At 38.0% G+C, this 11508-nt stretch overlaps 1 pseudogene; it reads right to left on the reverse strand.

Annotated features, from left to right (window-relative positions):
- Positions 1 to 4815: 4815 nt before the first annotated feature.
- Positions 4816 to 5002, reverse strand: LOC113912362 (annotated as a pseudogene).
- Positions 5003 to 11508: the final 6506 nt, after the last annotated feature.

An 11508-nucleotide genomic window follows, 5' to 3' on the forward strand; every position in this document is an offset into this window, starting at 1 on the left:
CCCAGTCCACTGAGAGAGGGTTCCAAGGAGGTTAACTTTTGGCAGAACACAGGGACTGATGACATGTAAGAAACACTAACTACTGTTCTTCAACAACCATGGATTGTTTCCCTATTAAACTGGCCAAGCACGTCTCTTACTTCTTGGAGAACTGAGAATAACACGAACCAACATGTTGAATTCCTAGTCTGCTAAAGAGAAAGTTCAACGTGTCTGTGTTGTGATAGGAAATGCTGTGGGCCTAATGTTAGGACCCAAAGTTTTCTCAGTGTTTAGCATTCCTATTTGCCTTGGAGGAAGTGCAGTCATACAAGTTTTTGAGTCACAGTGGTGGCAATAATGCGCATGCACAAACAGCTGGAGACAGGCAGTGCATGCTACTTTATTTTACATTAACACCAAACTTGTGTGTTCACAGTACTGCTTCTTAAAGATTACAAAAAATTTAAGAAAAACAGACAATGATCTCTTATTCCTGCCCTTGGGGTGGGAACAAAGATCGGAATCTGAATTTATCTAGATCCAGACTTCCAGGCATTCATCCTATAACAATTAATGAAGTTAATACATCAATTTATTAAGTGTATTGAAATAACCTTTATATCCTGCTTCAGTATTGCCTACCAAAAAAAATCGGTTCTATAGTCAATTTATGAAACATCTGCAAATTACTTTTCAGTATTCAAAGACATTACACTAGATTAGTTGAGACTCCAAAGAAAGCATCCATAAAAGTGAGAGGAAGACAGTATTTTTTTTTTAAAGATTTTATTTATTTATTCGACAGAGAGAGAGACAGCGAGGGCAGGAACACAAGCAGGGGGAGTGGGAGAGGGAGAAGCAGGCTTCCCCCTGAGAAGGGAGCCCGATGTGGGACTCGATCCCAGGACCCTGGGATCATGACCTGAGCTGAAGGCAGACGCTTAATGACTGAGCCACCCAGGCACTCTGAAGATAGTATTTGATGAACAGAAAAGTGTTTTCATGGGCTCTTTTTTCTTCCTTCCACCACCGCCCCTTACTGAGCCCCTCAAATCAGAATATTGTCTAACACAACCTTTAGCTACCTCTCAAACTTCTTCAAGCCTTGGTACAAATTATAAAGACTGAATATTTTCTTTGGGAAATATTATCCTAATCATTATTTCAGATCAGGAATAGCCTGAGTGATGTTTAACCAAATAGCCCATAAAAATTGGGAAGACTAAAGATTAATACTTTTACCTTTAACATCTAGCTTATCTGATATACATTCTAGGACTATTTGTTTCTAAGTCTCTGGATTAAAAGCATATCAAGTTCAACTGGAATTGATGTTGGTAGCAATTTATTTTCCCTCTAGATAAAATGAGTATTTCAGCTTAAGAAACCAACATCTAAAAAAGGGGGTTGGCACTCTTTGCAAAGATGTTCTCAAAGTTTTATACAGCGTAAGAATCATTTGTCTATGTATCATTTGGTGAAAAATGTTATTGCAATAAAATGCATTGTTTATTCAAACTGGGCAATACAGAAGACTGAAGATTTAGTGAACACCTTCTTCCAGTATTTGGTTGCAAGAAAACTAAAAGTGGGATCACAGAAATCTTTCAGTGGGGAAAATGGTTTACAAATGATTGTGTGAGTTTTGGTCATTTTTAACATCCAGCATAATATTACCTTATATGGCAGAGATGATATTAACTGATAAATGAGATGTATTTTAAGTTACTTGAAAATTCCAAAGAAAATTGATTCAATTTTCTAGTGCCTTAAGTTATACATAAAATTGCTGAAGAATAAAAAAAAGTATCACAGCTCTGCCTCAATTTCTGCAAAGAAAAAAAAATCAAACTTTCTATTCAGGATTTAAAACCATATTCTTACGGAGTATTATAGCTGGAAGGAGTCTCAGATTACTTTTCCAACCTCTTAATTTTACAGGTGCAAAAACTAGGGGCCAGATAACTTGTAGCCCTCTTTGTTTTTAGCTTTTTAGAGACAGAAGACTTAAATGTCTAACCTAAGCTTTGTATTACGGATTTGTTTCACTCAGATGTCAACCACAAAGGTTAGAACCAACTACTTCCAGCTCCCATGGTTAGACAGGAGAGGAGCTCAGCACACGTCACCACCTGCCCTTTGCTACCAGTTTGGAAAAGGAACTGCAATGCCATTTCTCTTTCTCCACATCACAGGCTGCCATTGCCCGCAGAAGCAGGCAAAGAAAATGAAACACGCTTTATCTGTTTTTCTGAAGACAGATGATTAGGGAATTCAGGAGTCTAGTTTATTCCAAAAAATATTTGTCAAGAAAAAATTGCTAACTGCTCTAAGAGGACTTTTGTTTGGTATGTTAGCAATGCTTAACTCAAGGTGAGGGAACATTGGCCTGGTAGTCATGAACTATTGGGACACATGAAGTTGCCAGATGAGAGAGGGGACAGAGCCAGTTAATAATTCTGCCACCCACTTCTTTATTAAGGGAAGTGCCTCCAGACTTAAATGAACCAGAACATCAGAATTCTGATATATTTGTAGTGAGACAAAATCTAGTTACTTTAAATAGAGTGAAATATCTTGCCAAGTATTGAACCATCTTGTAAGTTCAATCAAGAACTATTTGTGGTCATCTTTGTGCAATCAGGGGAGAACAAAATTTGAATAAACTGAAGCTGCAAAAATTCTTGGCTCAAGTTTCAAAAACATAACTTCTAGAAATTATAGACTATTTGACTCTAATCCCTGATAAAATTCTATAATGGATTCATTGAGTTGTTTTAAAGAACTGAGCAAACTAACAATTCACTAAAAATATTAAAGGGATCTTGTTTTGAATTATGCATCAGGAAAAACTCTAGAGTACACCAGGATTCTGCCATATATCTGATACTCTCTCATGATATTCTTGTGAATGCCATGGAGAAACGTGGCTTGGATAGTAGTAGTATTATTTACTAGTTGAACACTTATTCAGAAGCTATTGGCAATCCAGAAAGGAAAAAAACAACTTACACTCCATATTGTGATCTACAATGTCCTACATGGTCTGCCCCACCTACTTCTCTCCTGGTTCACTAAGCTTCAGTCATGCTAGTCACTTTCTATTCTTAGTCAAGCTCATTCCTTCCTGTTTGAATCTTCTATTCCCTTCTGCCCGGAAGGTTCTCGCAGCTCTTTGAAGAGTTGACTCCTTGTCAAACTGAAGGCATTAGTTTAAATGCCACCTATTCAGAAACTATCTCTAAATTAGATGGCCACCTACCCAACTGTCATGTTCTACCCTCTCCCTGTTTCCTAGCACACTGTTTTCCATCTCCCCCATGAAATTTCAGCTTCATAAAAGCTAAGACCTTGTTCATTTATTCACCAAGACTCCACAAGGCTTAGCACAATGCCTAACATGTACTAGGCTTCCATGAACACTGAAACAAACTAATGAAGTATAACCCTATATTGTGACACCATATCCTCTATCTGGCCTTTTAGGATATAGTATTTTTATCAGTGTCTTATTTTGAGGTATAGAAGGCCTGGGTCTTTTGTTTTTCCTCATTACATTATACCAGGTAAATACACTACACGGTGAAATAAGAATTTTAAAAGGCCCCGAGGGAGTAAGGCCAAACCCACACAACAAAAGGACCTAACAAGGATACATGGAAAGTTTTGCACCTAGAATCAAAGGAATTTTGCCAGCATAGGAAATGGCAACTTGGTTTGTCAACAGGATTTGTAAGAAATACCCTGAGTTTCAGTTCACCACAGTTTTGTTATGCACCAACAGTGTGATATATTAAAAAACAAAACAAAAAACCCTGGAGCCTTGAAATCAAAAGAGCTTACTTGCAGACCAAATTATATACTTGCTCGATTCTAGGCATTAACATTTAAGAAAACTGGAAAAACACTATGTGGTTGAAAGAGAAAAGTGATTATGAGCATAGAGGCCAAGGGCAGGCTGCCTTAAGATGGGCCACTTTGGCATGAAGATTATTTTTGACTTAAAAGCAATCAAAATACACCAGATGCAAGAAAAGATCTTTACCTCCCCCACAGCTGCCTGAAAGAATTTAGACAGAGAACCTGCTCCAAGAAAAGAGCTTTCAGCATAGAGAACTACACTATGATGTGAATTGCATATGGTAGACAGGGAGAAACCTAGCAAGGCCACTGTAATCAGAATCCTCTTTGTCCTGTTTCTGAAAGGCCTAGCAAATACATACCAAAAATTTACTTTTTCATCTTCCTATAAATTGCATTCTTTCCCTTTCAAGTACCAAACCCTTATACCCCCATTCTCATTTTCCAAGTTTTTTTTTGTTTGTTTGTTTTTATTAAAAGATTTGAGAGCATGCGCGCGCACACACACACCAGGGCAAGCACAGTGGGGGAGACGCAGAGGGAGAGAGAATCTCAAGCAGATTCCACACCTAGCACAGAGCCCTTTGCAGGGCTTGATCCCACCACCATGAGATCATGACCTGAGCTGAAATCAAGAGTTAGACACTCAACTGAGTCACCTAGGTACTCCCGTTTGCATTTTTTTTTTAATAACAAATTACCAACAAGGTCCTGACCTAATAATCAAAAATTAAATAAAAATCTCAAAACATAAAACCAAGAAACAAGCTAAATCACACACATTTTGACCAAATACTGGAATATTTCCCAAATAAAAAGTAAACAACTACATTCCATGTTTCAGAAAAGATATTAAGGATTCATGCATTTACAAACCTATCTAGTATGAATTCAAGAGTTTGATCCATTTTCCAAAGAGACCAACCCTCTTAAAATGCTCCTTTTCACATCTGTTTAATGAATTAAACATCCTTATTTCTTAAGCAGTTGGTGTCTTACTATAGAAGGGTATAGCAAATCCAGATCCAAAGTACACAGTCATAATTATTAACTGCCACTCATTTTCCACTGAAAATGGCAAATTCTTCCCTAGGACCTCCTCACAGTGGCTCCTATGGAACACAGAGTTTGTAAACCTCTGAATGCTCTGTCCCAACATAGCGCTATTCGAAGTTCTGTGAAAGGCGCAGAGACCCAAGACGGTAGAAAACCCTATTCTCCTTAAAGTGACATGCCTCATTTTGTCTTTGGAATGTCCATGTCTGTGTGGAGTCTACATACGAAATTTTGATTTTCTACTGTTAATCTGTCTTACACCACTATGATTTAATCCAGCTAGAAGGATCTTGAAGGGCAGAAGAAATTCTTTCTCTCCTACAAGAGTCACGGAAAACTTCCCTCATAAGTCAATCTAAAGCTTTTAACCAATAACCTCGATAAGAGATGATTTTTCTAACAATTTAAAGTCTCAAAATACATTAGATTATTTCATAAAACAGTGAATTCCTTGTCAGATTTCTGTTGCACAATTAGCAATTGGGATACAGTGGAGGAATTTCCACAAAACAAGTTTATTTTGTTAATGACTAATGATCTACAGAATTATAGCTGAGCTTCTATACCTTCCAGTTACACTACTATAGAGTATTTGCATCACATACCTTCATTTTTCTATTTTACAAAACACCAAAGTTGGTTAGAAAGCATATGCGTTTTGTCAAATAATTTTAGTATTTAATTTTTTGTTGGTGGACCATGGAGACATCAAGATCAGCCCACCCACCCAGGAACAGATTAAGTCTATAAACAACAAACAAGATCAGCCTTGTAGTAGTATTCCAGGAGGTTCTTTAAATTTGTATCTCAAGAAACTGGAGAGACCTGAATACAATAGAAGGGAAGCAGATTTGGAAGAGGCTTATGATTTTTAAGGCAGGAACACAACTGTACCCCTTTTGGAGAAAAAAAGATGAACAAAAGGAGGACAGTCAGCCTCAAGAACAGGGCAGGAGGGTGAAGAGCCTAAAGGTGACTTTATCCAATCCCATAAAAGACCTACTTTTTGGTTCTCATAGTAATCTGTAATGGTGGATGGCTCAACAGGTTTAGAACAGCTTTGTTGAAATATGCCTCAAGGCTGCCTTTTCACTCCACTCACTAGGCACCTCTAGTTAGGTCCACTTCTCAGGGAAGCTGGTAAATGTACTCCTCTCCATCATGAGAAAAGCATATCCCCATTCTAAATATTCCTTATGTTTTATATACTTCAGTGTCATACAATTTTGATGAGCACGAATCAGCCTTATCAAGTCTATGAAGTGCTGAACGTAATAGGGAGGTAGATCATGGGCTATAGTAATAACACAACATAATGGCACCTTGGGTAGAGAGCCATGTAGCCCTCATCTGACCACACTGTTACTCCCTTTTGAAGTTACATCATTCTGTACTGACTATATGTTTTAGCTGCTCAGCTAGGGCAGAATATAAAGAGGATTTCTGGATATGAATAACAGCCACTGACTCTAAGGATAATTAAGAAACCTACAGGTTAGAAGGTAATTCAGAGTGTTACAGAGCACAGGAGATGATCTGGAAAGAAAATATTCCAAGATCAAAGAAAAGGATTTTTAACAACTGGATTGTTTTGAATCTTGAAAGCAGGCAAAGCAGGATTCTTTCACAGGGATAGGGCTGAGAATAAGGTTAGTCTGAAGTCTGGCATTTGGAGAAAACCTATGCAATGATCTGTAGACCTGAAGTAAGCCTACCTTCACGAAAGATTCAATGGAAAGGACTTCAGATGAAAACTCTGAAATGACAGACTCATGTCTGACTCAGGTTCATGCATTTAACTAGGAAAGAGGACAACGAAATGGTATCTGCCCATGCACATTTTTAGAAACATTAAAAACTCTTGTCTTTTCTTCCAAAAGCGTGGAAGGAGAAACTCTTCCGAGGGTGGCTTGAGTTAGAACTGTGAAATGCATCAACCGCACAATAGAACATTCAAAACTCAACGGACTCCTCTTCTCCTCGGCTGTGAAGGGGCCCTTGAATCATTCCATCCAAATACCATGTGACCCAGGGTATCAGCAGTCCACAAGAAAGTGAACATGTCTCCTCGCATTTCTTTATGCTTAATCTGTGTTTGGGAAGGACACTGACATAGCAGGCTTTATAAATGATACATCAAATGTTCTTGACCAGTGCACAAAGAGAATAGCATGATGGACTGCTCTGTGATTGTCACTGGACATTCGACTCACAGCTGTGAAAAACCCACACTCAGAGCTCCCAGCCAATAACTGCTCCCCAACCTACCTGAATCATTTGCTCATACTCTAAAATATATTATCTATGTTGGCTCCTCTCATTCCTTAGATATCTACTCCAAGATGAGCCATGACCTGAGAAGTTATGCCCATATACACAAATATTCTTGATTTCATTAAGGAACATTTCATTTCAATAAAAGTTTTTGAGATCTGGATAGGAAAAGAATGAGGCAAGGAGAAAGAGCAAAGTAATGCCATTTGGCTTTCTGGTTGGTATATTTGGTGGGTAAACCAAAGTTCTTACTTGCCTGGTGACTTCACAGCAAGTATCCAGCTACTGCCTCAGGCTTAATTAAATCTGCAGGTGAACTTCAGAGAAAGGGATATGTGCTTGCCATCCAGAGATAAAGGAGGCGCAGAAGATTTGTGAAGTCAGTGCTAGAGGCAGAAATTAAAAACTGTTCTATCAAGTTCTTTCTTCCAGCCACTAGATTTTAGCCTTCAGATGATATAGCAGCTGACCAATGAGGATGAGGGATACTTTTCCTCCCCATGTATATATGCTCCAGGTGACAATATAGATTTTTAAGTATTTGACAAATAAGCATATTTTGTGTGTTTCAAACACATTTAAGCATCTGGAAATACCTAGAAGCATGGCTTTGGATCATGAAGAACTATGAAGTATTACAGGATCTGAGCTTTCTGTTAGCAGTCCTAGAATATAACAGAAGAATCAAGGATGACCCCAATAGCATCTTCAAATCAGGATGAATGAACTTTTCTTGCCACTAACTTTTGAAAACAGCCATTTGTATGACATCTGGGACCTAATTATTTAGGTAAACAAGGTGACCATCCACTTAAAAAAATATCCATTCACTCAGTGGCTATACTTCATCACCTACTAACACCTTTTTCTAGCAATTTAGATATTGCCTGGCTATGACAGAGCTGGATCTGAGAATCAGTGAAATAGTTGAGTCCATTTTCAATCCCACAAAGGAACCCACGGCAAAGTTTAAAACATGTAATACAACCTACTGTGTGAAAAAAGACTAATTCCCAGACAGAAGTAATGAGAAAGGGAAGCTAGGAATCTAATTTACAAAAAAACCCCATTCGCCTCTTTCTGAAAAGGCACCCACTGAGCAGTCATGGGTGTAGCTCTCCAGCCTACCACAAAAAGGACTGGGCAACCTTCCTGTATCTGAAGGATCCTAACTGAAGCATAGCTTGGTAATGGCTTCAAAGACCGTGAATGTTGGGCACATGGCTGTAGGTCCACATCCAGGCTGCAGATTTTGAGATTCATGGACTTCATACCAAAGGTTTAGAATTCTGCTCAGTGATGGAGGGCACAGCTTGGTATGGTTCTGTGTTGTCATTAACCCACCAAAATAGCTAAACTCGTGTTAGATTCTGCCATCTTCAATTTAAGGAAATCTAGCATGTATCAGATGTTTAAAGCATGGAAATCATGGATTTAAGAGAACTTGATTTTTGAGGTTTAAAAAAAATCTTGGGGGGGAAGCTCAGATACCTGCGGAAACATGTTTGTTCTCTTTGAATCATTTTGACAAATGAGAGGTTTATGGCAATTTGGTAAACCTAACACACATGGCTAGAGTTAAAGTACATTCCTCCCTTAATTCACAGTAGGCTACAAACCCTAACATTCTTATTTTAGGCATTCTATAATTGGGTGTTTTTTATATGGTATGGGAACCGAGGAGGGTCAAGAATTTTTCCTTAGCATAAAGACTCATTTTGCCCTGAATGCAGAAATGTTCTTTTCCTCATTTTTCCTTAGGTCGATTTGCAATGGTGTTTTCACATCTGAAACTGCCATCCATGAATTTGAATTTCTGCATCATTAAATGGGCAACAAGCTAGTGCTGGTGGATGAAAACATGAGCTGGAAGATAACACCACCATATGGAATGATCACATAATGAACCAGGAAACCCAAAAACCGAATGAGTCAGGCTGCTTAGAAACACAAAACAAGGTTATAGCACTCCTTTGAAAATACTACACTCACAAATGATAAAGAATATTACCTTCCAAACTTGATATTATCACCTCAGCTCAGTAAGTCTTATGTCCCCAAATTGTTGCTAAGAACGTAGGCAGTTCTCAAGTTTCAGAGAAAACTACAGAATATTTTAACCCTTTTCAATAAAACATCAGGCTATACTTTTACTATTACTTTTCCACCCACAGTGGAAAGCAAAGATACATTTTAAAAAATTGTATAATTGACATACAATATCCTATTAGTTTTAGGTGACAATATTTTTAAATAGTTGTGGGTTTTTTTGAGAGCTCATGCATGTGTACAGAGGGGCAGAGGGAGAAGAGAGAATCTTAAGCATGCTCCACACCCAGCGTGGAGCCCAACAGAGGACTTGATCTCACAACCCTGAGATCATGACCTGAGCCTAAATCAAGAGTCAGCAGCTTAACCAACTGAACCACTATGTGACAATATTTTTAAGTTAAAAGCTCTAATGTTGTGAAAATCATGGCTGGGATTTATATAACCAGATTGTTATTTCATTAACAGCAAGTGGTTTCCTTAAGACATCAGTCTTAGAATGAGGATATTGAAAGTGACAATGTTGTCTCCTACACTTCATCTTTACTCAAGAGATTTTGATACTTTATGGTTTGATGAACTGCTCTATGATTATGGTTTGCATTATAAGAAGTGGTTGGATACACTTCAATTCATATATATGTATGTAATATATCCTAGTAATAACCAACATGTTAAACTAGCAGTAATGATTTAGATTGTCCAGTTTCTAAACAACTCCCAGGGAACAATGGGTTTTAAAGAGCCTTTGAAGACATGTTAATCATTCTGGTCACCAGAAGGTCTTGAATAAAACCCTTAGAGTATATAGACAGTCCAGCATAGTTAGAAGTAGTAAGCTACGTGGCTCATGGGATTTCTACATAAAATATCTAAATCCTCATGAAGGGGCGCCTGGGTGGCTCAGTTGGTTAAGCGACTGCCTTCGGCTCAGGTCATGATCCTGGAGTCCCGGGATCGGGTCCCGCATCGGGCTCCCTGCTCAGCAGGGAGTCTGCTTCTCCCTCTGACCCTCCCCTCTCATGCTCTCTATCTCATTCTCTCTCTCAAATAAATAAATAAAATCTTTAAATCCTCATGAAAAGCTTGTGACTTAGGTTTTGTTATTTACATTTTACACTAGATCACATAGCTGGTATAGGAACAAAGCCAGCCTGGAAGAATAGTAAGACTCAAGTAGCATTTCCTGTGTACCAAGCATTGCTCTGAGAACTTGACGGATTCATTTAATCCTCAGGAGGATAGACAGGGCCCAAAGTCCCGGGATTAGTTGCTGTCAGTATGGCTTCAGAGTCTGTGCTCCCAACCACCCGCCCTGTCCTATCAGCTCCAAGAGTTTCTGGATGAATAAAACACTGAGGCCCAGTATTTTGGGATTCTGGTCTAGTGTTGGATAGTATAAATAGCCAAATACAAATAGAGCAGCAATAGTTAAACTTTGCATTTCCAAATGTTCTGCAAGTAAAAATAAAATCTTAAGATGCTAAAATTCTTATTGCTAGGTCATTCTCTTGACTCTTATCTTTAAAAACATCACTGTCTTGCTTCAAGTCACCTAAAGATATCGTCATTTCTGAAATTCTTTTATCTCCAAGAAACTCCTAAAGATTGTAATGCATTAGGATATTCCATTACCATATAGAAGTTTGGTCAAAATCAACGAGAGGAGAAAATGGTCAGAAGATCGGCTTGATGTAAAATACTCTACATCTGCTTCTGATGATTCCACTGTAAGGACAGGAATACACATGTAATAAGAACTAGATAATTAGCTATTTTAAAGTTGTTCCAAAAAAAAAAAAAAGCTTTAAAGATTTCATGTACTTTTCTTTCATATTCAAACCTTAAATTTTCTGTTGAAATTATCAGATGGGCTTTTAATGCACTTGAGCATATTCTTTACCAATAGCTCTAGAAAAGACTAATGGCTAATTCTTACAAAAATGGGAATTGGTACTTAGGCACTGTAGGTGTAAAATGTATCATTGTATTTATTGAGATGAACATGTAAGACAGGTGTGTTAGGCATGATCCTTGTCTAGGGAGTTGGGATTTCAAATTCAACACGGCAGTAAGTCACATGGGATAGTTCACAAGATGTGTTTTTAGGGGCAAGCTGAATTTAAAAAGGCAATAACCAATTCACTTCGTTATAGAGAGAATGTCCGTAACAATTTATAAAAATGGTTTTTAGAATAGCATTGTCATTGAAGAAAATGGATTTTAAGAAAATCTCAATGATAATCATTGAGCTATGTGATCGAAAGGCCCCATGTGAGTCTTCTC

This window comes from Zalophus californianus, chromosome 14, assembly GCF_009762305.2.
Source record: "Zalophus californianus isolate mZalCal1 chromosome 14, mZalCal1.pri.v2, whole genome shotgun sequence".
NCBI classification, from domain to species: Eukaryota; Metazoa; Chordata; class Mammalia; order Carnivora; family Otariidae; genus Zalophus; species Zalophus californianus.